Source organism: Eptatretus burgeri, chromosome 5 (genome assembly GCF_056783735.1).
Source record: "Eptatretus burgeri isolate ZD-2024b chromosome 5, Ebu_testis_v1, whole genome shotgun sequence".
NCBI lineage: Eukaryota > Metazoa > Chordata > Myxini > Myxiniformes > Myxinidae > Eptatretus > Eptatretus burgeri.
In genome coordinates, this window is record NC_140965.1 from 10,455,119 (window position 1) to 10,478,343 (window position 23,225).

A 23,225-nucleotide genomic window follows, 5' to 3' on the forward strand; every position below is an offset into this window, starting at 1 on the left:
AACCGAAAGAGACCGCCATCTGTTGGATGACACCTTAGCACCACCACCTCAAGGGAAGGTGACCACATGGTTTTCCTCCTATTTTCAGAGAGCAGGGGTCCCAAAGGATTTGCCCCAATCCTGTCATCCGGAGAGCATCCTGCCACCAACCTGAAAAAAAGTAACCCAACTGCTTGAGGATGTCTGCAGACACAGTTGCGAAGTAGATATGGATGGCCGTTGGCTCACAAGGAGTTCCTCCACCCTTTGATAGGTTTTGCTTTTAATCCTGCTGGGTCTCCATGTCATACACCCTCCTCACCAGGAGACCTGGTGGGGGAGACGGTTTAGTCACTGACAACCTGACCATGAAACAGGTGAGTACAAGTTTACACGGTACCTGTGGCAAGTCACAGATCTGATCTGACCTGACCTGACAAAAGGCAGAGACAATGGTGCATAAAACCATAAACATAAACCTTTTCAAAATTGTATTTTTTTCAATTCCCTCATAATTGCAATTTAGCAAATCACCCTGAAATATATTTGGGGGTGAAAAGAATGTGATGTGGAAATTGCTTTTCTTTTCTTTTCCTGAACATTTCATCCTCACTCTCCAAACCACGAAATGATTCCCAATGTACAACACCTCACTCCGTGTGGAGTTATCACACACATTTTATTTCATCCATTTATTCATCTTGGGGGTGAGAAACCCTGACGATTAACGGAAAGCCCATCAAGAGAAGCACATGATGTAAGTACATGGTACGGCAGCACGTGAAGCACGGCACAACACGTACCTTCAGACAAACCTCGTCCAATTTCTGGGAAATTTCTGATGTTTCGTCCATTGGTGTAACATGAAACCATCTCGGTTTATGTTACTGTACAACCACCAAGGACTCATAGACTCGGCATGTTTGTGAAAAATGCAAAATTATTCAATGTTTGAGTTAAATCTTACCATGACATCACCGGTATTCAAGACGAAACTAATGTTGCGGTCTATTCTGGGTGTGACGTCACGCCTAAATTTGAAGAACATGAATAATGACATAAATTACTTTGTAAATCGGATGGAAAATGACATCATGTCCGTCTTAAAGGGAATATCAAAGGATAGAAGTCGAGGATAAATGGGGTTTCTAAGGCATCCATACAAATGAATGGGGAAAAAGGGAAAAACTCTGAATCAAGGCCTAAAAAGCCCAACACAGGAGACTGATTTCCTACCTCTCCCATACAAATGAATGGGGAAACCTTTCTAACTCAAGCCCCAAAAGCTCAAAACAGGAGACTGATTTCCTCCCTCTCCCATACAAGCTAATGTTAAATTTAGACTGTCTCAAGCCCCAAAAACCCAAAATAGGAGACCGATCTCTAACCCATTGAGAAAATGTTAAATTGAGACTTACTGATGAAAGCACTTCTTTCCTTTTATATTTTCATTCCATTCAAAGAGTGATCCAATGAATATTTGTTCATGTTCTACTTTAGGTAATAAATTAATTTTCCTATTCCATTCATCATCATCGATTATATTCACAAAGATTATTTTGGAACTTTGTTCTTGGTTTCAGTATTTTTGTTGAGCAGAAATGAAATGATAAACTTCTCTCAATGTTCTTGTTTGACCACCTCCTGAGCCACATATCATTTTGAGATTGTAGTAAATTGTTTTTCCATTGTTCAAATGATAACCATCAAAGTTTTCAGTCCATTCAAGGATATTTTTTTTTTCTTTACATCCTCCTTCTTATTTGTAATTAAATTTATCCGCTTATTTGTTTTATCTACTACTTTTACCCCGGTTATTTAGTCAACAAGACTTTTTGATATTTCTCACATTCTTTATGTTTTCCATTTAAATACCAAGGCTGATTACATCTCCACTCTTTGGTTTGGTTATTGCTTGGTTCTATCATTTATAAATCAGTAAAAAGACGGCAGTAACCCGTTAAAATACCCAACCCAATATCTTCACACTTAGACTTATAACCATAAGGGAGACTATTGATTCCATTCTCTAAAATATATATTTTATCATGAAAAGCTCCGAATGCTCTCTTATTTATCTCTTCTGTATATAATTGATGTTTGTAACTTCTTATTGTATTCATTTTTCTGTACTCTTCCTTCTTTAAGGTTAAACAGTTGTAATAATGTTTAAAGGTTATTGTTTATATCGGAAACTATCTTTTCAGGGATACGTTCAAAATCAGCATATATCACAAATGGATGTTTTATAGATTTGGTAAAATCATTGAATGATATGTTTGAACCTGCTTTTGGTAAATTGATTATGGTTGATTTATGATTACCGAAATATTTCGAATGTTGATTGAATCGTTCTTTTGTGTGAAAGGAGTTGAGACATCTCTTACAAGGATACATTTTACATTTTCTCTTATATAGTTGTGATTTGGTTGATCTTGAGAAATTTTTGATGAAAGCATAATGCGATTTTTCCTTTGAAGTATTGTGGAGAAGGTCAATGTGTGTTTCATCATTTTATAGTTGTTTGAAATTTTTAATATCTGAACTTTGTTTGTATCTGTTAATCCATATACATTAACACATATATTATTCATTTTCTCAAATTTAGGAATATCTCTCAATGACATTGGAAACTTTAAATCTTTAACATTTAATGTATTCTCGTATTTCTTACAATGTTCAACCCTTTCAGGATTCCAATGTGGAGAATGTAAGTGAGCAAGAACAGACCATAGAAAACATTTATTTTCTTTGTTTTGAATATTAACAACCACTTTCTTGAGTTTTATCTCTTTTGGTAAATCAATATAAGAAGCTTGAAGAGGATCTGATTTTAAGATGTGTATATCTAAAAAGATTATTTTTGTAATAGTAAATCCACTACCTACTACAGTGTTATCAACATCTTGTTCTTGTCTATGGAGTTCATCGTAAACATCACATCTTACAAAATCTTGAAATGATGAGACAAAGTGTGGGTTTGTCCTCATATAGGGAGTAGTTTCATCGTCTTGTCTTACCATATTCAATTTTACTCCCATATAAAACTTAAAAGTTTTCATTTCACTTGATGTGTTTTTCATTGTAGTTTCAATACTTTGTTTAACTATATCAACAGCTTCCATGATTGAAGATGGTCCAGGGTCTTGAAAGTGAAACAAACTTATTTTTATATGCCCTTTAAATGCCCCATCAGTGTTTTCAATGGAGAATTTAGCTTCCCTTTTTTCATTGTTCTTGTGTTTGTGTGATTGAAGGTATTTATTATAATTTTTTTTTAAAGAATATCATTATCACATCTATCACAATGTTTTGTTTCTTGGTCAAGTGGAGATATTTGTCTGAAAAGATTGAATGTGTGTTTGTTGGTTTGAAGGTGTTTTTTTAATAACATTTATATTCATGATTACAAACATCGCAGTACGTTGTATTCACCATATTTATATAATAAAACTGTACTTAAATTAAAAATTTCTTGATGAAAATTTCATATAATTTATAGGTGAATCTGTGCTAAAAACCATTTTATCCTCCAATTTTTTTCACTTAATAAATACAAAGTATCAAGACACAAAAGAAAAGTTTCAATCAATCCCTTCATTTGTAAAAGATACTGAGAAATATGTCAAGGATATAAAATTGAACAAGTCTGGAGGCGGCAATGGTTCACGAGCGCTATTTGACAATGTAGATCGTTTCAGAAGTCAAGGATGAGACAATGTGATAATTTTTGACCAAGTTTTAAAAATGATCAACATGATGTGGTACGGGTGACAGGTTATTAGCTGCAAAATGTCAAAAACAGTTTCGTTCAACAACTTTCAAAATTTGACCTTTGCATAACCTTTAAAGGTCACAAAACAATGTTGTGGACATTAAAATAAGGAAACAGGATACTTGCTATAGCTTATTGGAGTTAGTTCGTCGAAGAAGGTCGAAAACCCAGTTCGATTCCCACAACTTTGAAAATTTGACCTTTGTGAACTTTAAAGGTGAAAGGTCAAGGATTATGACCTTTGGTGCAAAACTTCCTCTGGAACATTCCAGGAACAATATAACGTCATATAGGCTATATGGCATTTCGCACTCCTCGGATTATCCATACTTTGATGAAATCAGAGTAAAAACAAACTTGAAGGGGGCGCCACGGGCAAGGTGTTCGAGATAGAGCAAAATGGTTTCAATACTTAAGGTGGGGCATGACCTCAAAATTATGCATAAAAATATTGTCATCCTAGCTCTCAAAGTTTGGGCGGTCGTATGATTTTTATGTCAAAATTCGCAATTTCTAAGTTCGTGACCTTGTGACCTTGACCTTGGGAAGAAAATGAAAAATCGAGCACCGTGGGGCTATGCAGGTGCCATTGGGCTAACCAAATGCCAAAACCCCTGCCAGATTCGCCAAACCCCCTCGGAGAAGATGGATTTTTATGTCAAAATTCGCAATTTTCTAAGTTTGTGACCTTGTGACCTTGACCTTGGGACGAAAATGAAAAATACAGCTCCGTGGGGCTATGCAGGTGCCATTGGGCTAACCAAATACTGAAACCCCGGCAAAATTTGACAAACCCACTCAGAGAAGATGCAAATTGAAATCGGCTACGCCCAAAAACACAAGTTTTTTTGGGCGTGGCTCCGCCCATAATGGGCGCACCATGCCCATTCGCAGGAAAACACAACTAGATCATGATATAAACCTCCCACCAAAATTTTATCAGGATCGGATCAAAACCCACGGAGCTATGCTCGGGACAGACAGACAGACAGACAAGCCGGTAGGCGGACATGGGTAGTCGACTACCCAATAGAACCTGATGCGATGGGCCCGTTCGATGGGGAATGACCTGAGGATTAAGCACAAGAAAATTCATGATTCTAGCTTCAAGGGTTAATGCTGCAGATTGTTTTTTCGTTAAAATAACCCCACATTTAGAGGTTTTTCGGCCGTTGCTAGGTAACAGAGGGGTCCATAGCAACGGTTCTTTCTCACACATAACTAGGACATACCATGAACCTACCATACCAGTTTCATGTATATCTGACTCATAGTCTCTGAGATATAACGAACTTTGTTTTTTTATTGTTTTCGACCAGGGTTCATTCAAAGTCTATCTTCTCCGACAGTTTTCATTGGATCCGGCTGGAAATTTTTGACAATATGGCTGAATGTACTGCCCACAGTCGCTCGTGGCCCGATTTTTGATTTTCGAAAAAATTATTTTTTTATGATTTTTCTAAAATTTCAAAGTCCTGTTGCTAGGCAACGGTTGTGTCCATAGCAACGGATCTCATTTGCACACAACTAGGTCATGGTATGAACCTACCAACCAAGTTTCATCGAAATCGCCATTGTATGAACTGAAATCGCCATTTTAAATACTGACAAGCCGGTAGGCGACATGGTTGCTCGCTCTCGGTGGAAAGCTGGCCGACGCGACTAGCCGATATTCATGTACAATGTACATGCTATCAATCAATTTAGCACAATGAATATGATTATCACAGCCCTCTTAGTTTGCACCCAGAAACCCGCCTTGTGAAATTTCAGGCATGTTTCCAAAGAGACTCTAACAAATGGCAGCCCTGGTAATTCCATTTATCGATTCGCTAAAGATTTTATTATTTTATATGATGCTGTAAGATATTCTCCTTGGGCACAAAAAAACAGGTCCCTCGGAGGTCCAGTTTCGGAGGTATTGATTTTTTTGTACAGTCCACAATAAGTGTACGATGTACGATAAAGTATTTGAGCTGTTGCTAAGCAACGGAGGTGTGCATAGCAACCATTCATTTTTGTGTACATGCTAGCCACATTGTACACATTTATTTTATTTATTTATTTTTTTTTTGTATACCTTGGTCGAGGCTCGTATGAGAGCAAACACATAACTCACAGCAAGGAGGCATGAGACAAGAGGGGCGGGAGTGGAAGGGACAAAACAGTGGGGAACAGACACATTAGGTGAACTGTGGAAGGGAGAGGGATGGGGATGGGACGGGGAACATGGCGAAGAGAAGATGGACATTACAGGGATTTTCAGGAAGGAAAGCAGGAGAAATGAAGGAAGTGGGCTTGGGTGGATTATCGGGGGTAGAAAAGATCGAGGATTTGGATGGGGGAAGATAAGAGGTGGTGGTGAACAGCTGTTTTGAAAGCCTGGAGGGAAGAATGGGAAAGAATAGAGTGAGGATGTTTATTCCAAAGGCGGGAAAAAAGAGGAATGAAAGAGTGAAGATGAGCAGTGATTCGTGATTTTGGTAGTTTTACCAGAAGGGGGTTGTTGGTGGACCTTGAGCGCCCTGTGGAAATGTGGTGGGGACAAATCGCAGAGAGAGCAGGGGGGGCAAGGCTGGAGAGGAGTCGGTAGAAGACAGAAAGACCACCAACCAACCTGCGGTGATTGAGTGAGAGGCCCAAAGACTCAGCTTCATTGCGGGAGATGCCGATGATCTTAAATGCCCTGGTTTCGACAGCGTTAAGCCGAGAAAGGTGGGAGGCAGGAGCACCAGCCCAGAGGGGAGAGCAGTACTCCATCAGGCTACGGACAAAAGCTTTGTAAGTGGTCAGGAGCTCAATAGGGCCGAGGAAGGACTTGGCACGACGGAGGATTCCCAGTCGGCGACTGGCTTTTGAGGCGAGGTTGGAAATGTGACTTACCCAGGAAAGGTCATGGCAGATAGTGAGACCTAGAAGCTTGAAAGAAAAGACTTCTTCCAGAGGATTGTTGAGAAAGTGGATGGGGGGGTTTTGTAAATGGTCCTTTCGAAGAGACATAGTGAGAGTGTGAGATTTGTCTGGATTGAAAGACATGTTCCACATGTTGGACCAGTTTGTGATTTTATCCAGATCTGCAGTGAGCGAAGAAGCTGCTGCTTGCCGGTCTGAGGGATGACAGATGGTACGGCAGAGGGTGGAGTCGTCGGCAAAGAGAAATAGAGGATTTTCCAGAGAGTCCGAGAGATCATTGATGAAAACCAGAAAAAGAACAGGGCCCAGAACGCTACCTTGAGGAACTCCAGCCTGCACAGGAAGAGGGGATGAAAGAACTCCATTTAGGGCCACACGTTGACTGCGACAGGAGAGGAAGTCTGCGAGCCATGAGTGGAGATGGCCTTGAATACCATGGGAAGAGAGTTTGGTGAGTAGGGCAGGGTGCCAGACTGTGTCAAAAGCACGTGATATGTCCAGGGATACGGCTCGGATTTCCTGTCTGGCATTGAGGACCTCCATCCATTGATGGGAGAGCAGAAGCAGCATATCCAGGGTAGAGTGACCTGGTCTGAAACCAAATTGATGATTGGAAATCAAGCCATTGGAGAAGAGGAAGGATTTCATATCTGAAGCGATGATGGATTCCATCACCTTGCTGATGATTGGGAGAAGGCTGATTGGTCTGTAGTTATAGGGATCTGTTTTTGCACCTTTTTTATGCAGGGCAGTGATGTTAGCAGATTTCCAAGCAGATGGCAGATGACCTTGGGCAAATGAGAGGGTGAATAGAACAGAGAGAGGGTGAGCAAGAGCAGAAGAGCAGGCTTTGAGGACACGTGGGCTGATGCCGTCTGGACCGGTTGCAGAATCTGACTCGAGGTTTGAAAGCAAGCTCTCCACCTTGTCAGGAGAAAAGGATACAGAGTCCAGGGACAGTTGGGTGCGACTGGGTAAAGTGGGTAGAGATAGTGATGGGTTTAGGACACAAGATTTAGCTGCAAACACCGAGTTTAGACATTCAGCTTTATCACGTGTGGAATCAGCAGTGCGGCCATTTGAGGTAAGGGAGGGGATGAAGGGGGAACATACACCAGAAACAGATTTGATTAAACGCCACCAGGATTTTGAGGAGGGAGAGAGGTTTGAGAGTTTTCTGGCTGTTGTTGATTGAAAGATGTTGTTTTCTGGCTCTCCTGAGGGTAGATACACACTTGTTCCGAGCTTTGTGGAAAGAACTGAGATTGCCCTCAGTTGGGTTTGCTTTCCATGAGGCAAAGGCAAGTTGTTTCAGGACAACTGCCTCGCCACAAGCTTCAGTAAACCAAGGGCGGGAGGAAGGGTAAGACAACTGAACACGAGAGGGGATAAATCTGTGCATGAGGGAGAGCAAGTTTCTTTGAAAGAATTCCCAGGATGAGTTGATGTTTGAGAAAGTAGTGATAGGAGACCAGTCTGTAAGTTTGATGGCTGCTCGGAGACCCTGCCAGTCGGCTTGAGTGAAATGCCAGACTCGACGGTGGTGAGGTGGTTCTCTGATAACAGCCAGAGAGATGTCCACTTTGACAAGGACGTGGTCAGAAGAACCAATTGGAGCGAAGGAAGAGCAGCAGATATTGTCAGGGAAATTTGTCAAAACCAGATCCAGAAGAGATGGAGTACCATTGGTCGAGATCCGGGTCGGGAAGTTGACCGATTGAGTCAGTCCCAATGAGTCGCAGAAAGCTTTTGCTGAGGTGCCATGGCAGGTGAGAGAGGTACCCACACCTAGCCAACTGGCGTGATGACAATTGAAGTCACCACACAAGAGGAAGAGAGAGTTTGGATGAGAAGATAGAAGATGGTCCATGTTTTCGGATAGTGAGGTGTAGATGGAGTCATCACTGTTCGGTGGACGGTACAGTACACATATAAACATGAGGTGGGAGTGGAGGGGAAGCCGAAGCCAGAGGTATTCCTGGGGGTGTGGGGAGTGAGAGCAGTGCATGGAGAGTGAGGAATAGAGTCTTTGATGAAGAGAGCAACACCTCCACCAGGACGAGGCTCAGGTCTGTCATACCGTAAGAGGGAGTAGCCAGGGAGAGATACTTGGGAGTCAGACACGTCATGGGAGAGGAAAGTTTCTGTTAGGCAGATAATGTCTGGTTTGTCAGTGGCAACCTGTATGGAAAGATCTGAAAGGTTTGAGCGAAGGCCCCGGATATTTGAGGTCCACACTTTTAATGAAGAGGAAGGGGAGGAGGCTTTGGGTGCAGGAGGTGGAGGGGAGGGGGAGGGTAGGACAAGGGACGAGGGGGCAGGTAAGGAGAGTTGCTGAAGGAGTGTGGGGTATTGCAGAACAGCAAGGGGAGGGGGCCGAATGAGGAGGAGAAAAGGCTCTGTGGTGCTGGGGGAGAGAGGGGGACAAGAGACAAGGAAGAAGGCAGTTGAGGATTTGAGGAGGTGGAGTGAAGAGATGGAGGTGAGAGGGCAGTGGAGGGAGGCAGGTTGGTGGATGAGAGGGGGGCAACTTTGAGAAGGAAGAGTGAGGGGGATGAAAGGTGGGAGAAAGGTGAGGGGGAGTTTTTGAGAGAGGTGAGAGGGAGGCTTGGAGGGAGAAGAGTGGGATGGTTGCTTTGAGAGTGAGAGTGAGGGGTGAGGGGTGAGTTGGCACTGAAGTTGGGAAAAACAATGTTTGATGGAAAGCGAGCATCCATGGCAAACTGTGGTTTTTAAAAGTTTTAGGTCAGAGATACGATTTAACACAATTCTTGATGGATGCAATGAAGGCGAATTCAGAGCATGGAGAGAAGAAGCGCTGTAATAGTTGGATTTTTTAGGCAAGGAATGAAGGAGAGGTCGAAATGAGAGCAGTCTGTTAAAATAGCAGAAGAGTAGTGCATTGTGAAACAGTAAAGAGTACCACATGTGTGAGAGAGGAAGATGAAGCATTATAAGATCGTTTTTGTTGTTAAAAATAATGTATGAGAGAGTTCAACAGATTAGGTCATGGAAGTGCAAAAAAAAAAAAATCGAGGAAGAAGACGAGGAGGAGGTTAAGAGGAAGAAGAAGAAGCAGAATCGGGAGAAGGTGAGCGTGTTGTTGGGTATATATATATATATATATATATATATATATATATATATATATATATATATATATATATATATATATATATATATATTTTTTTTTTTTTTGTTGTTGTTGTTAATATTGATATATGAGAGAGTTCAACAGATTAGGTCATGGAAGTGTAAAAAAAAAAAAAAATCGAGGAAGAAGACGAGGAGGAAGTTAAGAGGAAGAAGAAGAAGCAAAATCGGGAGAAGGTGAGCGTGTTGTTGTTGTAGTAGGGTATTTTTTTTTTTTTTTTTTTTTTTTTTTTTTTGAGATAAGAAAGAGATTAGTTGGGAGAATGGGGGATGTTTGGAAAGTGGGGAGGATCAAAATTGAAGGTAATGGGGAGGATAGAAATTGAAGGTAATGGGGAGAAAAAAAAAAAAAAAAAAAAAAAAAACGATCGAACACCGGGTGGAACCGGTAGGCCTCAAGCCTAGGCCTCAAGCACAGGTAAGAACGTCGACAAAAATACTCACAAAATAGCACGATTTTTGAAACAAAACCGAACTCGCAACACACAGTAACATGTCGGTGAGAAAATTAAACAGTTAAAACGGGACAAATAACAACCGGGAACTTAGCTTTGAGAACGTCAGCAGGGAGCCCCGAAGGAGACCTCTCGCTGCTCTAAAACCGGAACCGGAGACACCCAAGTTTCATCAAAAGTTAAATATTTCACCCAAGTTTCATCAAAATCAGACTCTTTCTCTTAGAGATATTCGCAATTAACCGTTTCTGAAATGTTCAACATGTACTCGCCCAAAACCTATCTCCTCCTACAAATATTTTTTGTTTGGGCTGCAAATTGGCATGAAGGGAGCTAGATAGATTGCGCACAGAACTCTAAGCTTCGATTTTTCGAATTTATTTTTTTGATTTTTTTCGATTTTTTGACCACTTTAAAGGGCCGTTGGTTGCTATGCCGTTGCTAGGGCCCAGGGTCCCATATTCGAAAGCACACGATTCCCAGAAATATTGGTCCTACCTACCAAATTTCATTGGAATCGGTTGAGTTGTTTAGCCCCTAGGCTTGACCAAACTTTCGCGGACAGACAGACAGATGTAAATGTCCAGAATAAGGGTGCTCTAAGAGCAGCCAATAATAAGGGTAGATAAAAAGAAATCTCAAAAAAAAAATTTTTTTTTGAGATTTTTTTTCGACTACATCTACTACCCAACAGACAGACACACACCAATAACGAATATAGTCGTCACTTACTGATTCGTGAACTTACTGACTCGTGAACCAATAATGGAAAAGGTTCTCATTTGGTTTGCATTTATAATTACCAGCTTAAATATTATTTTGATAGTTATGGTCTTCCACCACCTCTTGAAGTAATAAAATTCTTACAGAATGGTGTTTATCAAACATTTCAAGTCCAATAATTAAATTCCAAGTGTTGTGGTCAATTATGTTGTTGTTGTTCGTCTTTCGGCTGCTCCCGTTAGGGGTCGCCACAGCGGATCATTCGTTATGATCCGCATACTGATTTGGCATAGGTTTTACGCCGGATGCCCTTCCTGACGCAACCCTGGTCGCCTCTCACGACACAGGGATAAGGATTGAGTTTCGCCATGATTCCGATCTGCCCTACACCCTCTCATAGCACGGCCCAGCGCAGAGCTCCCGTCCTCAAGCGATCATCCAACCCAAGCCTCCGAGTAGCCGGATTACAGGCGCACGCCACTATGCCCGGTTGTTGTGGTCAATTATGTCTATATGTGTTATTTCAACTCAACAAAAATAAAAAAAATTATATTATTTTTAATCTCATATAAATGACATGTTGAAAAGATGGTTCTATCTTTGGTGTATCCCAAGAACTGGATATTGATTTATCAAATTATTACAGAAAGGCACAGGCTGAACAACAGAAATATAGTAGAGCAAAAAAATATTAATATGAAAAATGCTTATAAATTAATAAATTATCGAAGTCGAACTGGCGTGAATGACTTGGTGAGATTAAGTGATTTATCACAATATATATCCTTAAATAAAATGGCTCTGTATTCCAAAGATACAGAAGTGTTGAGTTTATCTCCGGGTCATACAGAATTCACACTTTCAATTAAAATAAAATTTTATAAAGAAGGTCGTATCGTTTGTATGAGAATAGAACAATGGGGATATAATATGAATGATTTAGGGTATAATTGGTCATTTAAAATTAACCAAGAAGACCTGGAACAATTAAATCAGTCTCGTAAGGAAGAATATTATCCACTTGGTGCCGAGAATGAGTTTTCTGGAAGGACGATAAACAAACAACAAATAAAATAATTTAATAAGGTGAAATCAATCATGGTTTTGCCATTGTTTATGTCATGAAAACACAAAGAACAGGATTATATATAATAAGTAAGTGAATACAAACTGATTTAACTATGGGAAGATGGGGAGGTATTTCCTGTCATTATATTAATCTGTCATATATTTCTAATACATAAATGACAGCAAGAAGGCTTCAAGAAAATTATCATTTCTGTGTCCAAGCATGCTTTCAAGAAAAGGGCATTCGGTATTTTAATAAATATGTTCTACAACATAAGAATGAGATATTTTCAATAATAGATTGGCTTTATACTGATGTTCATAAACCAACAACTTTTGGATTAAATTAAAATGTTAAATAATGAAAGAATTTTAAAGTTAAGAAAACGCAAGGCTCGTTTCGAAATTCAGAAGAAATTTTATTGGTTTCTTGTTGTAAAAATAAAATATTTTGGATGCAGGAATATCAAGAAATCCAGATGAATATATATATATATATATATATATATATATATATATATATATATATATACATATATATATATATGATATTCTATGGGGTGAAAATCGTTCAGGGATAGTATGGGATGAGGAAGGAGCTGAAGAAACTGAAACAAGAGAGAAGGAGGAGAAGGAGAAGGAGAAGGAGAGAGAGAGAAGGAGAGGGAGAAGAGAGAGAAAAGACAGAAGGAGGAAAGGGAGAAGAGAGATAAGGAGGAGAGGGAGAAAAGAGAGAAGGAGGAGAGGGAGAAAAGAAAGAATGAATAAATATAAAAATATGGAAACTAGTGAGATTATAAAAAGATCGAAGGTATGACAGAGAATAAATCAATCTCAACGCACAAAGCAGGAAAACAAAGAATTGACAAGTCTATTCGAAATATATAGGTCAAGAGTATTAACATCAAGTTCAGCAAGAAGATATAAATGAGAAAGTGGAGATAAAGAAGAGAAAGAAGGAAAAGATTATATTATTGATGATGTTGGTGTAATTGACTTTAGTTAAAGTTTTACATTTTTTTCTTAAATAAATGGAGGAGAGAGTGAAGACATTCTCAGGACACTTTATGATTTTAAAATTAATATTTAAATGTGCATGTTGGAAACTAAAAAGGTTTTCGCACTCTGAAGGAATTTTTCTCATAAATAAATGAGTTGTCTCAAATGTAAAAAAAAAACCAAGAGTAAAAATATCTCGTATGTTAAAAGTAAAAATAATGTGGTTATACAAAAAGGTACATGTTCGGTGTGTGGCTCTAACAAGCATAAATTTATCACAAAAACACAAACGAGGGGGAGATATACAAAAGTTTTTATCAGAAAGCAAATTTACAACAACTGGAAGACCAGCAGAATTACATCTACCAGGATATTCTTTCTGTGGCCTGAGGAAATCTCTTGATGTCGCTGCTCACTCCACAATTCCTGTTATTCTTCACACAATAAATCCGACATTTCTCCCAAGATAAACAAAATTAATAAATTCCCTGGGCATTGTTTAAAATCAGAATATCAAGGGAGATCGGAGCTGAAAAAGAGGTTCCGAAGGGCGGACATTTCGAGGGAATTTTCGTTTTTTTTACGAATCGGCGCCAATAATGATGAAATGAGATCCTCGTTTAAAGGGATTTCAATAAATATTTTAAAGTTATCGCTTCTCGGCCTCTCAAGGCTAAGATCAAGTGGCCGGCGTTGTGGATGGAGAACGTGGTATGTGTTACCTCTCCAACGGCAGTGGCTGCAGCGGACAAGTCGGTGTTGCCAGCTGGGCTTGCAGCAGTTTTTGACGAAGTGTTCGAGTCCTTGGACGGTGAGTCTTCGGCGGCGTTGGGACATCACTCAGACGTAATAACGACTGCTGAGGAGAAGTCAAGGGTGTGGTCTGAGCGAGGATCGGCCGAGGATTGGTGGAGCATGGAGGTGGGGGCGGTCCCTTCTGGGGGAGGAAATGGCTTGGTGGCCTCCTCCTCGGAGCCAGTTGTGGCCGGCCCGTCCGGTGTTCGTTTACAAGAATTGGTTTCAAGTTCCTCTTGGAAGACTTCTGCAGATACTCCGCTCGACGGTCGGTCAAAGGTTTCGCTCCCAAACAAGCCTTCGGAGGTGCCTGCTATCGCGGCTGGGAACGGTCTCCCAAACAAGCCTTCGGAGGTGCCTGCTCCCGAGGCGAGGAGCGGCGCTTCTGCTGTTAACGATCGAGATTCAGATGTCGGGGCCCGCTTGAGTAAGGTCAAAGAGCGTCCGAAGCCTGTGGTTGCCCAGCGAGCGGTGGAGGGTGGTTCGGCTGCGGTTGACGGGGCTCGTGGGCCGGGCGGTGCACAATGGTTCCAGCCCGCTAATACTTCCCGTCGGAATGCAGTTCGCTTCTCCATAAACGAAGATTTCGAAATGGACCAGCTGAGATTTTGTAACCTTGTGTTAATTCAGGGGTTGGGATTCTCGCCCGGTCAGTTGGATTATGTGTTTGCATTGCCAGGGGGGAAATGTTTTGATGTGGTGTTTATGAACATTGTCATCTATCTATCCTTTTGGGAAAAGTGGGAGAAGGCCAAGGACAGAAGACCTCTTTCCTCCTTTGCGGTGGAGAGTTTGTGTGAAAGGGGGGTGGTTAATGTGACTATCCAAATGTACATTGAATCTGTGAAGGATGAGGATATTCTTTTGTGGCTAAGCCGGTTCTGCAAACCACTTGGGCCATCCGACCGGTTGACGAACGCCTTGGGGATAAAAAATGGGGCGAGGAGAGTGAAGGTGCAGCTGCGGGACGACCCAAGCAAACCTGGCAGTTTTCTGCACATCCCTAATCGGCTCAGTATTGGCCCCTTTAGGGGTTTCGTTTTTTACCCAGGGCAACTCCGTAAATGTAACAAGTGCAATGAGGCTGGTCACCTCGGTGCAAGCTGCCCAAATCCTCGCTGTCCTCATTGTGGGCAGGCTGGGCATGTCGTTCGCGAGTGTGTTGAGAGCGTCTCTTGTAATTTGTGCGGGGAAGCACGGCACGTCTTCAGGGGTTGCCCAAAATCTTTCTCTAATGCCTTAAAAAGAGAGAAATCACGAGGTTCCTGGCGCTCCCTGGATTCCAAGGAGGGGGGAAAGGGGGTGGGGCTTGAGAGAGGGGAGGTCGATCAGGGTCCAGGCCCTATGGGAAGGGTGGGGGATCAGGGTCCTGCTCAGGTTGGGAAGGTGGTGGAGCAGAGACCGGCACAAGATGAGAAGGTGGTTGAAAAGGGGATGGTTCAAGATGGGAGCGAGGAGGCTCAGGTCTTTCAATTAGGAGAGGGGGAAGCGTTGAAGGCGAATAAGTGTATTATTTCGCTGGAAGAGGAAGCTACCTCAAAGCCGGGGCAGGAGGGGAGTAGTGAGGATCCTGTGGTAATGGAGACTGAAGGGAGGGCAGTGGGGGAGGTAGTTATGGCTGAGCCGGATTGGGAGGTGGTGGGGGGTGACCCTCTGAGGTTTGTACAGCGTAAGGGGAAAAGAGCAAAAGCTCTCCCCTCGGTTTCTTCGGGTAAATCGGGGTCCAGAGACTCGTCTGGGTTGGGGTTTGGAGCCCAGAGGGATCATAAAGGGATTCGGTTCAAAAAAACCCGGAAGGTTGCTGTAAAAACTGTTCCACTACAAAAACGGTTCCTCTCAGATGAAGAGGGTTGAATTAAGAGTGGGTTCAGTGAATGTGAGAAGTATTCTGGGGGGGAGTCGGTGTCGGTGTCAGCGGGTTTTTGCCGAACTCAAAACTTTGAATTTAGATATTCTGTTTTTACAGGAATGTTTTTTACCAGGGACTTGTGATTTCCAGCAATGGGAGCGGGAATGGGGGGGCTTGTGTATGTTCTCCGGGAGCGATAAAAACAAGAATGATGGTGTAGGTATTCTTTTTGGGAATAGATTCGCATGGAGGGTGGTGAAGGTGGTTGTCATTGAGCCAGGGAGGGTTTGTGTAGTTGATGCTGTGGTCCAGGGGAAGCACTTCCGGTTGGGGAATATGTATCTCCCTCATCAGCCTTGGGAGAAGAAGACATTGTTGGACCGGGTCAAACCTTGGCTCTGTACGCATAAACTGTTTATTGTGGGGGGAGACCTTGACATCTCTTTGGAGGAACCTTCGAGCCGCACGTCGGCCAAAGGCGTGTCGGACTTGCTGGATACCTTCAGGCTTAAGGATGTCTTTCGGGATTTCTGCAGCCGGGATCCAGGTTTCACTTGGTCTAATGCAGGGGGGTCACAGAGGTCTAGGCTGGATTATATTTTTGTCCCTAAAGAAGTTACAACGGTTGGTGTCCAAAGGTTGTGGAACAGCTTTTCAGACCACTGTCTTCTTAAGGCTGTTTTTTCCTTTGGTAATTTTTTGTTTGTTGGGAAAGGTGTTTGGAGGTTAAATACATCCTTGTTGGGGAATCCAGAGATAAGGGAATTGATTGTTACAAGACTCAAGGCCTGGAAGGATTTGATCCCTCTCTTCAGTTCGGTGGGGGAATGGTGGGACGAGGTAAAAGCCAGACTTGAAGAGATATTCCAGAGGCTGGCTCGGAGGGCTAGCTTTAAGGCCGCCAAGTCCTTTAAGGCCAAGTCGGCCTGTCTGCAGAGATTATGTCGGCTTCAGGCATACGGGTTTGATGTCGGGGAGGAGATAAAGTCTTTGAAACAACAAATTGTGAAATTCTTCTCCCTTCAATTCCAACGAGTTCAATTTCGTAGTGGGCTGCCAAAAGAGAGGGAGGAGGTATGTTCCTCCCCTTTCTTCCAGAAACTAGTTCAGAAGAAGGTTTGTATGAAGGGCCTTGTCAACGACGGGGTCTTGTGCGAGTCTTGGTCCGATATGGAGGCCGTCGTTGTGAGGCATTTCGTTAACCTTTTTCAGGGTCCGGGGGACTCTGATAAGGACTCGAGAGAGGGTTTTCTGTCTGGTTGGAAACATGGGTTAGTCAATGGGGAGCCTCTTACAGACTTCTCAGTTGAGGAGGTGGAGCAGGTGATCTGTGACGGTAAGAGTGGGTCTGCTCCGGGCCCAGATGGGCTGCCCCTTGAACTCTACCGTTACTTTTGGGAGGTTCTTAAGGACCCATTAGTTGATCTTTTCAATGAAGTCCTTCGGTCGGGTGTGTGTCCGGCCTCTTGGGCGCAGTGTAATATTAGCCTGGTACCAAAGAGTGGGGACCCCTTTAGTTTGAACAATTGGAGACCCATCTCATTGCTTAATGGGGACTATAAGATTCTCGCTAAGGTTGTGTTGGGGAAGCTCCAGGCGGCTCTGGGGGATCGGCTAGGCACCTTTCAGAGGTGTGGGGTGAAAGGTCGCCGGGCTACAGACGTGCTGATTGTTCTTCGGGATCTGATTACGTCAGCTCGAAGTAGGGGGCAGTCAGCAGCGTTCCTCAGCCTAGACATTGTTAAGGCGTTCGACTCGCTTTCTCGGGATTATTTGTTTTGCGTTTTACGGGAATGGGGATTTGGTGTAGGAGTTGTTCGACTGATTAAATCCCTGTGTACCTCTTCGGTTGGTCGGGTTAGTATTAATGGGTGGTTGTCTCGCCCCTTCGAGATTTCCCGGGGAGTCCGACAGGGCTGTCCACTATCCCCGTTGTTGTTTGTTTTGGCCTTAGAGCCTTTGATTTACAGGTTTTCGGCTTGTATTAATGGGTTGTTGGTGCCTGGTTCAGGGGGTTGTAGGGTCCCCTGTTGAGCCTACATGGATGATGTAGTTGTCTGTGTTTCTCAGAGTGGGGAACTCGAGGGGCTATGCGGGCTTGTGAGGAATTTAGCACTGTCAGCGGTTTGCGGGTAAATTTTGGGAAATCAAACCTGTTGGTGGTGGGTGGGGAGTCATGGGCGAGAGTCCCCCATCAAAGGCTTAGGGTTGTTAATGACTGCATTCGGGTGTTGGGGGTGTGGGTGGGGTCAGATGGCTGTGTTGCTAAGAATTGGGAGAGTAGGTTAATTATAGTTGAAAGCTTGTTTCGCAACTGGGGGCAGAGGGTTCTGTCGTCGGCTGAAAGGTGTTCCATTATTAAAGGGCAGATTTTTCCGATGCTGAGATTCTTATCGGAGGTCTTTCCTCCCTCTGATAGCGTCGCATGTAAGTTAAAAAACCTAGTTTATCGGTTCATGTGCAAACCTTGGTTTTATCGTCCTTCCCGTCTCCAGCTCGGTGCGGGTCAGTTGCAAGGGGGAAGGGGATGCCCCGATCTAGTAGACAGTTTAACGTTGGCTCGACATATGTCAATGGTTACGGAGGGACTGGGTGTTTTTTCTTCCGCCATCGAGTTATACGTATTACCTGTGTTAAACCAGGTTCGAGGTAAGAGGGTCCGTCTGGATAGGCCCTACGTGTGGGATCCAGGGTACCCCTATTCAGTGTTGAAAGAGGTCATTCGTGGGGTCAGGTTCAGAGAGGTGCCCAATTGGTGCTACAGAACCTTGATGAAGCAGACGGAAGCAGATGTCGTTTTTCCTATAAGCGGGCTTCATTCAGAGAGAACTCTGATGGTGTGGCAGAATGTGTCCTCCAAGGTCCTCACCGGGGCCCAGAGTGATCTCGCCTGGTTGGCAGTATGCAAGCTATTGCCTTGTCGGGCGGTGCAAGGGGTAAGAGGGCATGCCTCTACGGATAAATGTCCTTATATTGGTTGCGACATGTCTGAGTCGGTCCAATATTTTTGGTGGGATTGTGTGTTTGCCTCCCTAGTTTGGAATGATGTGTTAGTTAATTTTTTGTGCAAATTGAAGGTCAAGTTTTCCTTAAGTTGGGACATGATTTTGTTTGGTCCCTTTGGCGAAGATTGTAAACCACAACAGAAGAATTTTTGGAGAATTTTAAATTGTGTCAAAATGGCTCTGTGGAAAGCGAGGGTTTCAGCATGCTTTGGGATGCACCATTTTTCTTTGAATTTTGTTCTTTCTTTATTCAAGAAAGAAATGTTTTTGTATAATGATTTGAGAGGCATGTTGTGATTCCCTTTGATTGTATGCCTAAACATGTTTACTACGTTTGATGTGAAGGTTTGAGACATTTGTTTTGCTGGTTTTTACTTTAATAAAAAAATCTTTGTAGTATCTGTTCTTATCAGTTTAGTAGCTGATATGTCCTGCAATGCGGGACTCGTCTATTAAATGGATTTTTGGTATTGGGAGTTGGATTAGGGGCTTGCTCCGTCTGCTCCATGCATCGACCTGGTATTGCAGTATCGCCAGGAACGGTGCACCCCTTTTGGGGTAAATTAGAAATAAAGAAAAGATTATTGTATGTCATGCAGTGGTTTCTCTCTTTAATAGTCTTCACATCTAAATCCGAGTTTTCATGTGAAAGGTCCATGATGAGTCCATGTATGATGCAGTCCATTGTGAGTCCGAGTTGGCGAGCGTGCGTTTCTCATGTCCTTGGACTGGGTGTACAGAAGGTTCTCTGTGCACTTTTCCGTGCGTTCAAAGCTTCCATTACAATGGTGCATTGGGTTGAGGGTGCTGTCAATGGAAGAGAGTTTTAACTGTTGCTTTGATGATGGATCTTCACCCAATCATTTGCCCGAGGACATCTTCCATCTGCCTGGAAGTCAGCTGGCGTCACCTTCATTCCCAAATTTCTTCCTCTTCTTCACGCCCACAATTATTCCCACGCTCTTGCGGGGTTGGTGGCCTGCATGGGCGAATAAGTTTGACAAGTCTTTCATGAACTGGATGGCCAAGACGTACGTTCGACGAAGGTTGGGATAGGAATTTCTAATTTGGCCAGGGTGCCGGCCGGCAATAGCTTGCCGACTCTTTCAACGTCCACCAACTAATGCTGGCAGACGAGAGGTCGCGTTTTACACCCATCTGAGGGACAGCACACACATTAATGAAACACCAGGATGATATTTATAGCTTGGTCGGGAATCCAACCCAGGCTTGACACGGGACAGTTTGGATGCGAGTGTGCGTACCTCTCGGCTGTCCATTGACTTCATCTCTGATGTAATCTTCTCTTGAATCTAAACAAAGGGATCAATGTGGAACAAAATGATTCAAAGAGATTCTTGTGATGAGGAAACAAACAAGCGGAGCAATCGCGACTCAACAATAGGCTTTATGACGTCATTAAGTTCTACCTCTCATCATCATATGAGGGTGGAATCCCCCCAGAAGGGTTGAAGTCATAAAGACGTTTTTCATTTTCTCAAAACAGCAGCGAAGGAGAAATAATCCAAATATCGAACCGAATACTCTGATTGGGATCTCTTCTTGAAGTGCTTATAACTCCAGCAGAGTACCTCCCTGCCCCACTGGTGATCTTGTTCCACACATGCAACACGTTCTTCTGACACATACCTTTATTTGGGTGGTGTATAGGCAACTGACAGCTCTGTTTAAGCCGCTGTAACACCTTGACGTTTTAGCCAGCGTATGGCAACGTATCAAAATGTATGTAAAACGCTGGCGTACACTGAACTATTGATGTTTTTTTCCAGTTTTGGGCATATTCATAACGAGTTGGACGTATGCATAACGTATTAGTCACGTACACAGAACGTTTCGATAACATATACATAACTTGTACCAATGAATGCTTAGCGTGTTGTTGGCGTTCACAACCTATGCCCAACGATAGTCCAACGTCTGCAGAGCGCACGGCAGCGTATCGCTGACGATCACGTGGCGTAGCCTATTAAAAGGCTGCCGCTCGACGATTCAAATCATAACTGCACTATACATCGATGAACCGATAAATATGCTGTCACACCTTGACGTTTTAGCCAGCGTATGCCGATGTATGAAAAATTTGCCGAATACACTGGCACACGTCGAATACGTTATGGGTAAGTTTTGTATACGTTAAGAGAGCGCTGAAGCACGCTGGCATACGTCGTAGTACGCTGAGTACGTCAAATTTTAAGCATGCTCAAAATTTTTGGACGTATGCCACCGTATGACGCACACGTTCCGCATTCGCTGGCCATAAGTTGTCGGCACGTTATGCGATCGTTGACACACGTCGACACACGTTACTTGTAAGTCACTCATAAGTCGAAACACGTCGAGGTAATGTTTAGCGTACCCGAAACTTATTTCTCACCAATGAGTAACGTGCTTTGATCCTTTGTGTAACGTATCTCCAACGCATGTTGACATATGTAGATGTATTTGACGTCTTCTGGACGACCACAGAACTTACTGAGCGTGTTACTAACTTACAGCTACCATATAGTGGCATATCGGCAGCATTTAGGGGAATTGCTATATAAAAATGGGGTTCACACAGGAGGAACCCGTCAGTGTTCCAGACTCCATGGTTTTTTTGTTTGTTTTTTTTTTCTTCGCTATGACTGTGATGTTGGCACTTCGATTTCTAGTGCGGTTATGATTTAAATCGTTGAGCGGCAGCCTATTAATTATATTATATTATAACCGCACTGGAAATCGAAGTGTCAACATCACCGTCATGCCGAAGACAAAAAAAACATGGATTCTGGAATACTGATGCTAAAAGTAACATTACCTCAACGTGTTTCAACTTATGAGTAACTTACAAGAAACGTGTGTCAACGATCGCGTAACGTGCCTCCAACTTATGGCCAGCTCATGCGGAGCGTGTGAGTCATACGCTGGCATTCGTCGAAAATTTTTGAGCATGTTAAAATTTGTCGACGAGCTCGGCATACAACGACGTATGCCAGCGTACTACGACGTATGCCAGCGTACTACGACGTATGCCAGCATGCTTCAGCGTGCATCAGCGTGCTCTTAACGTATACAAAACTTACCCATAACATATTCGACGTGTGCCAGCGTTTTAGATAAATTTTTCATATGTCGGCATACGCTGGCTAAATCGTCAAGGTGTGACCGGCTTTTGGAAAAATAAATAAATAACCCAGATTATATGAATGACACAAAAACATACCTACTGGTTATCTATCTATAATTCCAGCAGTGTGTGTGTGTGTGTGTGTGTGTGTGTGTGTGTGTGTGTGTGTGTGTGTGTGTGTGTGTGTGTGTGTGTGTGTGTGTGTGTGTGTGTGACCGCTGTTTCTCGACAACCTCTGGTCCGATGTAATTGAAACTTGCCAGGTATATTGCTGGGGACCTGAGGATGTGCCTTTTCAAGGTTTGTTATTAATCGGACAAGTGCTTCCCAAGTTATGGCCATTTATTTACCAACCAATGGCAAGACACGTTGTTGCATGGGCGTGGCCGATGGTGAAGGGAAGCACAGCCGCGTTCCCCATTACGGGTTACAACGTACGGACTTCAGGATCCATTACGGGTTACAACGTACGGGCTTCCGGAGAGTGATGACTTCGTGTATTCTAATAATTTCTCGATTTCTTATGCGCATTTATAGATAAACATAATGGCCCAAGTTATGATCGTTTTCATATTAGACGGTGTATAAATTTCGGGAACATCAGAGTGCTGGTATGCTCCGAACTAGGAAGTAATTTTTTTCTCTCTCTTCTCTTCTCTTTTTGTTTTTCCTTGCCACGACATTGCGAAAAGGTAAAATACGTTGGCGCTAATTGAATAATTGGGTATTAAAAATAAATTGCGAATAATCGTAATTGCGAATAATATTGAACTTCCGGGTCACGCACGTATGGACACTTAGGAGGAAGAAACGGCCTGTGTGGTTTATTTATTTATTATTATTTTTTTTTTTTTTTTTTACGGGCACGTACTAGTAATTCAAAACAGCTCACTGTACTGGAAAACGTGGGGACCGGAATACTATACTGTAAATGGGAGAGTCCTGCAATACCCAGCCCCACCTGGAGGTGGTGCTGCACAACACATTTACATGAAGAATTTTCATCACCCCCTCACCCAGCTCAAGACAACTGGAAAGGATAAAAAAAACCCCCTCTTTATTAATTGGGGTCATGCTGATCCGATGTAGCAATATTGGATGAGATTGGGTCAGAACTGTTGGAAGAGTCACATAACAAACGAACACACAAACACAGCTCCATGAATTAAAATAAGGATTCACCATTAAAATAAATATTCAGGAAATGCAGTGAATCAGTCCCAGTAAAGGAAGGCGGTGATGGCAGCAAGAAAAGGAATCCCATGGATGAACAACTCGTACTTTATCTTTCTGATTCTTTCTCTGCGCAAAAGGCATTGGAACCTCAACAGGTTACCGCAGGTTGGTCGGTGGTCTTTCTGTCTTCTACCGACTCCTCTCCAGC

At 42.9% G+C, this 23,225-nt stretch overlaps 1 protein-coding gene and 1 non-coding gene across 2 annotated transcripts in view; both read left to right on the top strand.

Moving 5' to 3' along the window:
- The window catches only part of LOC147025826 (uncharacterized), a 119,596-nt gene that overhangs the window by 21,731 nt on the left and 74,640 nt on the right, over nucleotides 1-23,225 (top strand). The window lies entirely within an intron of this gene.
- On the top strand, nucleotides 19,070-19,267 carry LOC147025827 (U2 spliceosomal RNA). Its single transcript, XR_015058792.1, has one exon. It is a non-coding gene; the product is annotated as a U2 spliceosomal RNA (small nuclear RNA).